Below are 8,512 nucleotides of genomic sequence, written 5' to 3'. Positions count from 1 at the left end.
AGCCCTGTGCAAACAAAAAATACGGGCCCCTTAAATATAAACTTTTAAAAATAATATATATTTAAAAAATTTAAATATACGAAAATGAATTAATGTCATTTGAATCAACACCAATCATTTAGTGTAACTTAGCAAAATTAGCCAATTAATGTCATTTGCATTTAATAAATAGATAAGAAAAAAAACTGAGGACATCAGTATTAAAACCAATGTCTTCTCATTATTAAAGAGACTTTCAAACCACCAAATCAAGTGATTCAAGATAATATTTTACAGATTCATTACATATATATTTTAACTTTTTAGTGTAAAACTAATACAAAAAAATTTGGGCTACCGATGGGTTTGGGCCCTGAGCCGTCGCCCATCCCGCACACCCTTCGGCGCCGGCCTTACCCCACAACATTCCCCCAACCCCAAAACCATAATGCTTAATTAGCTTAATGTAATAGTGTTTGCAAAAGTCGGTTGATGTTGTTATATGCTTTTATTATATTATATTCTTAAATAGTACTCTGTTAAAAATGTCATATAGAGTTATTTTATCAACGTAACAATTCTTTTAATTCTTACAATTGAAGCTCTTGAAAAGAAAAATATTATTATAATTCCGTTGAAATTTGTTAGACTTGAGTCGTAGAAAGTATAAACCCTATTGTTTAATGCGCAATACTTTTATGGAAAATACAAAGCAACACTTGATAAACTCACGTGAGCATAATGGGTTGTTAATTTTATTTTGTATTTGTTTTTTATATATTTGCATATTTAACGAAACATACAATACAAACATATAATTTTCATTCCAAATCCCTTGTTGAGTCATCAGATTTGGCCTTTCCCAAAGCTGCAAATTGGCATATGTTTTGATATTATTATAAAATGAAATCAATATTATAAAAATAAAAAGTGAAAATATATAAAATTTGATTATTGAAGCGTGATTGAGAATGATTCTATAGTTAGTCAAAGTCGGCTTTTGTTTAATTATTTTCGCTTGATATTAAATCAGAAAATATACTGAAATAAAATTTGTAATAAACTTGGAATTTTTTTAAATCTGAATAAAATTTTATTAATATATTTAACATATGTACAATGGTTTAATAAAATTTACTTAAAAACAAACCTCAGTCGACGTATACAAATTAAGCGTAGCATCTGCTTTGTCCTTCTAGAATAGGTGATGTCAAACAGTACTCACTGCTTTCTCACATTTCCACGAGTATTTTTTATTCATATTCGCTACAATCTTTAGTATTATAATATTAAAAAAATCACGTTTTCATTCAATTAATAATTAATAATTTCTCCATGAATTGAAATATTGATTGTTTAGTTTTGTTAACAAACATTGATGGTTTATTATTTATAGGGTTGCTCAATTTTACTTGTTTTTCTTCATTTTTCAAGTTTTTAGAAAATACAATTCAAACCTTTTGGTTTTAATTTCGTTTCTTTTTGTTTGTTTTTAATTTTTTTTGCCTCTTCCTTATAGTTTTATCCTTCTTCAGCTCCGATCTGCTTGATTAAATGGGTCCTCTTGATTTCATCTGTTAATTTCAACTTATCCTATAGTTTTTGATATCGATCTCTGCTTATATGCTTATATCTCACCTAAAACAATCATAATAATCATTCAAAATTTCAAATCCTTTCATGATTATATCCTGCATCCAGGTGATTAATGAGCATAAGCTTGACATATGAAGGCAAAACATAATACCTGAACCATCACTTGCTTCAATAAAGTAATCAATCTCCTACATTTACGTAATTATCTATATTCAATACTACACCACTAACAATATATATATACTCTTACGATCCTGTAAAAATGATATTTTTCGTGAGAAGTGTGAGAAGGTATAAGAATTAATATGTAGGTATTATGTTTTGGATTTAGGCATGATGTTTTAGGTTGTTTTGCCAGGAAAAACATTAAATATAACAATTTAAGACACAATACAATGGATTCTAGGCTTAAAACTTAAAACACCATGCCAAAAACGTTAAGTTGTGTGTTTTAAGTGTTAAACAGTGTTTTTAGTTGTGTTTTAAATTTCCCGCCTATAATACATTGTATTGTGTTTAAAAAAAATATGAGAATTAATGATTAGTGGGATAAACAAAAGAAATAAAAAGAAAACAAGAAGAAACAAAAGAAATACAATTCAAAAGATTCCTTTACCCAATTTTGTTTTTTAACTTATTTTCTTAACTAAAAAATATTTAATATATATATATATATATATATATATATATATATATATATATATATATATATATATATATATATATATATATATATATATATATATATATATATCAAATACGAAACTCAAAACTCAAAGATCAAAAATACGAAACTTGATTTATTATGAAATCTTAAAAACAAATACAAAGCAAAGATTCACCAATCATCTCAGATGATCATCAACTGAGTGATCTAAACAAGAATAAATCCCTAAGCGCTCATGAATGTACTTGTGAGGATGATGGAGAACAAGAGAAAAGGTAACAGGTTTTTAAGAGATGAGAAGGAACAAATGATTAAGTATGTGGACTCTTCTCCCTTTTAATATGCCGCACCAAACCCTAAACGGCCACAAGACAGCTACGAGCCCAAACTTCAATCAACTACAAGCCCAAATTCCAAATTAGAATTAAGCCAAGTGAGGAGAGCCCATAACCAAACCTCACAAAATAAAAGGAAAAATGTTAACATAACTTATATTTAACAAAAGGAAATATAAACATATATAGACACATTTGGACTGTTATTTCAACACCCCCTCAGTTTAAATGTGCAAAGAGATTAATAAGCCCTAAAGACTTACACATCTCAGAATGAGTCTTTGGCAACAAGCCTTTAGTGAACATGTCAGCTAGCTGATGCTCGGATTTGACACCATGAGTCTTAATCAGACCCGAAGCAATTTTTTCCCTCAAGAAAAATAAGTCAACTTCAAAATGCTTGGTTTTATCGTGAAACACAAGGTTTGCCGCAATAGATAACGCAGTTGTACTATCACATTTCAACATCACAGGAATATCCACATCAACCTTTAACTCCCTTAAAACAATTATCAGCCATAACCTATGCAGTTAATGCGGAAAATATCGGTTATCGGTCAAGAACCGATATTTGAGATATCGTTTACCGCGGTGAGATATCGGTAATTTATAATATCATGCATATATATATATATATATATATATATATAGTCATATCTAGAGCCTATATATATACTAGAAGTCTAGAACCTATATAATATTAATAGCAAAATAAAGAAGTGTTCATCAAGAGGTGGTAGAAGTCTCAAAAGGTTTTAAATACTTTGTCCCACATTGGTGTGGGAACAAAGTGAGTGGGTGTTTATAAGATAAAGCCTTTACTACTTCATTATAGCTTTATGACATGTTTTACCACAAGTCCTACTTCACATCAAGTTGGTATAACGGCCAATTATTTTGAACATTAAGACTAATAACACATCTTATAGTAACCATTTTAACAACAGGAGAGAATGTTTCCTCAAAATCTTTACCCTCTCGTTGATTAAACCCTTTCGCAACAAGCCTAGCCTTAAACCTATCAATTTCACCCGCGGATTTATATTTTACTTTAAACACCCATTTACACCCAATAGTTTTTTTTTCCACTAGGTAAGTCAACAATATCCCAGGTATTGTTTCTATATAAAGCAGACAACTCATCATTTATAGCATCTATCCATCTTTTATCTTTAATAGCATCTTTATAAGTGCAAGGTTCAACAATTTTATTAACGTTAGCAACAAAACAGACATTTTCACTAGGAAAATTTGAATAATCAACAAACTTATCATAACCATATTTAGCATTACCAACAACAAAGTCATTAAACCTTTTAGGAACAAAAACAGATCTAATAGATCTTCTAGTAGTTTGAATACCCACATGAAGGTTTGACCCATCATTTACACTACTAGACTCAGCCCTCACGGGACTAGCTTCAACATTTATAGACTCATGACTACCAGCCATACCACCAGCTGATGGCTGCTGAGTATTATCATCAATAGTTGATTCAACTACATCACTGTGTTGCTGAATCACAGTAGTTGACTCAATATAATCTTTTTATATATCATTGGGATTTACATCACTTGAAAATTCAAAATTATCAAAAAAAAATTAATTGATATAAGTTGTTTAGATTATCTAGACCCAAACATGAATCATTTTTAAAAGGAAACGAAGTTTCATGAAAACTAACATCCCTAGAAAAATGAAAATTTTCTGATCTAGACTGCAGACTTTATATCCCTTTTTAACATTTGAGTATTCCATAAAAACACATTTTTCAGCTCTTTCTTCAAGTTTATCAGGATTATCTAAGACCGTAAAATAACAAAGACAACCAAAAATTTTCAAGTGATCAAGAGAAGGTTTGAAACCAAACAACATTTCATAAGGAGAACAGCCATGCAACACAGAAGAAGGAAGCCTGTTAATTAAGTGATCTTGCAATGTTCAACAAGTGTCTATGTTTTCTTTCCACAACACCGTTTGTTGTGATGTATATGTACATGACGTTTGATGAATGATTCTTTTAGTTTAACAAAAGCAGACATTTGTGAATTAATGAATTCAGAACTGTTATCACTCCTAAACACCTTAATACTAACTTCAAATTGATTTTTAACCAGATTGTAAAAACTTTGTATATTTTCAAAAACTTTAGATTTTGATTTCTTCAAATAAACCCAAACAGATCTGGTGAAGTCATCAACAATAGTGAGAAAGTATTTGTATCCTTCTATACTAGTGACCTTGTGAGGACCCCAAAAATCTAGGTGAACAAGGTCTCCAACTTTAGTTGACCTATGGTCACTAAGTGGAAAAGGAACCCTATGTTGTTTAGCCTTGTGACATATATCACAAGGGTTAGTATTAGACTCAGACTTAATTTGTAGAACATTTAACACTTGTTCAGCAGGATAACCCAGTCTAGAATGCCAGAGCTTTATATTTTCAGCCTTACTTAGACAAGAAAAACCAGAACTAAGAGAGTTACCACATAAATATAAACCCTCAGTTTGTCTACCAGTCACCAGGGTTTTCTTTAAGAATAAATCCTGAATATAGTAAGTATTTTCATCAAAAACTACTCTAAGCTTATTATCCTTAGCTAGCTTATACATAGGAATGAGATTCACGCAATACTTAGGTACTTCAAAACATCTTTTAGAATCACAGAATCTGATAATTTGAAGCAACCAATTTGGGTGACTTTAACATCAGTTCCATTAGGATGCTTAACAGTTATATTATACTAAAAAACAACATCTAAATTAAACATGTTTTTAATAGACATAACCATATGCTGGTTTGCACTAGAATCAATAATCCAGTTCAGATTCTGTGTTGAAAAACCTTTTGAATTGAAACAAAATACGTTTTTGTACCATCCTAATGAAGAGAAAGAACTAAAACATTTACCTCCTACATTGGACTTATTTGTGTCCTTTGTTTTATTCTCATTGAGCAACCCTGGCAACTTAGAAAACTGATCAACAGTAAAAGAATTCAAAGAAATAGCACTTTTATCATTCACCGAATTATTCACAGAAGAACTAGCACCATTACTAGTGGAGTTGTTAGACCTAGACCACTGATGACCACTTTGATTTGGTTTTGTCTATAATTTGAAGGATATCCATGCAGTTCAAAACATTTATCAACAGTATGTCCAATCTTATTACAATGAGAACACTTTAGATTTGGATGAGGACCTTTGTTAATTTTTTTCTTGTTATCATTAAAATTATTTGACTTTGCAGCTAAACCAACATTAGGAACCTTTAAAACATTATTTGATCCTCTATGAGATTCCTCTCTAGAGATAATTGAAAAAACAGTTTTAATAGTGGGTAAAGGGTCCCTTGTCAACAGATTGGTCCTAACATGTTGATAAATGTTATCTAATCCCATCAAGAACTGCATAAGCTTGATTAATTGATTACACTCATTAAACTTAGTAGAAGCATTGCAAGTACAAGAGGGTACTGAAGCATGACATCAAATTGTTTCCACATTGTGTTAATTTTATGATAATATTTAGAGACACTAGCACCTTTTTGACTCACATAATTGATTTTTTGATACAAACCAAAAACTACTAAAGCATCACCCTTATCATATGTAGCTTTCAAATTATCCCAAATCTTAGAAGCAAGTTTTGAATAAACTTGACCAACATATAACTCATCAGAAACATAATTCAAAATCCAAGTTAACACAATAGAATTGCAACGATCCCACTGATAGCTAGAACATCATCAGTTGTAGAGTTATAACAAGTACAATCAATAAACTCTAATTTGTTTTTAGCCACTAGTGCAAGTTTCATAGCATTTGACCAGACCACATATTTTTCAGTTCTTTTTAACTTTATATTGACTATAGCAAGACCACTTGAATCACTAGCATGAAGATATAAGGGATCACTAGCATCAAATTTGCTAACCAAGGTAACAGAAGACTCAGTCTTATCACCCATTTAAACAGACAAAATAACCAAACACAGTAAACAGAAGAAACACAGTAATAAGAACCAAATAACCAAATAGAACACAAAGTAAAGAACACAGGAACACAATACCAGAAACAACTACAAATGGTAAAAAACACAGAATAAGGACCGGCGAAACCAGGACAGAGGTCCGATCAGAGGTTTGTCACTCAAGGTTCCTTCGAAGACAATATCCAAGGAGTCACAACTCAACAGATCAAACAAACTTACTAATGCAATAGAGTGAACCCTCTCTGTATCCCAAAACAAAACCGGCCTGTCTAAACCCGGCAACAAGATGCCTAGACACAAGAGACCAATGAATGCAAAACAAAAATTAAAAGAGAGATAGAACGATCTCACGCAAGCGTTTAACTCTTTCCAGCTATTAGACCTATAACCTTCACTTAGGGTTACAGAAGTCTGAAAAGAAGATGTAAAACCAGGTTTTGTTGGTTTGCCCTAAAAAGGGACCAACAAGAACTTTTCCGAAGAACACCAAACCCTAGAAATTAGGGTTTCAATCTCCAAGAACAGAACAACCTCTAAGAAGCCAAACAACACCGGAACGTGAAACCAGCAGAGCCTTTAGAACAATCAATAACCCAAAGACCACCATCGAAATGTTTGAAGAAACCCTAGATCTAACCAGATCGGATCGATTAACACAAGGTGTTAATCAACAACTCAGATAATATGAAGCAGAAGATCACCAGAGCACCGAATCAACCTCGGAGCTCTAATACCATGTCAAAACTCAAAGATCAAAAATACGAAACTTGATTTATTATGAAATCTCAGAAACAAATACAAAGGAAAGATGTGACTGGTGAATCAGATGATCATCAATAGAGTGATCTAAACAAGAATAAACCCCTAAACCCACACGCATGTACTTGTGAGGATGACGGAGAACCAGAGAAAAGGTATCAGGTTTGTAAGAGATGAGAAGGAATGAATGATTGAGTTTCTGGACTCTTCTCCCTTTTAATATGCCGCAACAAACCCTAAACGGCCACAAGACAGCTATGAGCCCAAACTTCAATCAGCTACAAGCCCAAACTCCAAAAATTAAGCCTAGTGTGGAGAGCCCAGAACCAAAACTCACAAAATAAAAGGAAAATGTTAACATAACTTATATTTAACAAAATGAACTACTAGAAAATTGGGTTTTTGCGACCACATTTATGGTCGCAAATAAGTCGCAATTGACCTGTTGCGGCCATTTTGCGATCGGACATGCAGTTGGAAAAACACTCGTCCCAATTGCCCTATTGCGACCAATTTGCAACTGCTACTAAATTTTTGCGACTAGTTTCTGCGAGCAAATAAGCGGCTGCAAATTTTGCGATTGCTTTTGGTTTTTATAGTTTTGTTGTGACTGTTTTGCAACCGCTTACGTTTTACAGTTTTGCGACCGTTTAGCAGTCGCAAATTGTGCAACCGTTTGGCAGTCGCAAAATTAATTTATTTATTTATTTATTTTGCTTTTTAGTTATTTTTTATTTTAAACTTGCTAGTTCTTATTTTTAAAATTTAAGCATTTATCAAATTTTTAGAATTATATAAACACTTAATTAAAACATCCCAAGTTATCCTAACATTATACATATGCAAAATAAAGTGTCTCGACCTAACTTGATGATTAAACGTTGTAAGACCAAACTTTTAACATCGGTTCAATGTTTGCCATAAGTATGGTCTCTTTCTTCGCCTTATTATGCATGGTATCTTTCTTCGCCTTTCCTATAAAAACCAATGCATGGAGTTAAGGTTCAAATATATTTTAGTAGATGTTTAGATGTAGTAATCAACAATAATAAACAAATATATAAAAATATTTGAGCTCGGTAATTCACATGACCCATAGCCTTTTTTCACACCTTCCATTCAATTTAATATATGACAAAAGAAAATCTTCAAATTCATGACATAGTGCACAACCAAACTAC

The sequence above is a fragment of the Helianthus annuus genome, chromosome 2 (genome assembly GCF_002127325.2).
Source record: "Helianthus annuus cultivar XRQ/B chromosome 2, HanXRQr2.0-SUNRISE, whole genome shotgun sequence".
Lineage (NCBI taxonomy): Eukaryota > Viridiplantae > Streptophyta > Magnoliopsida > Asterales > Asteraceae > Helianthus > Helianthus annuus.
The sequence above is the reverse complement of the archived record's forward strand: the minus strand, read 5'-3'. Positions refer to the sequence as shown.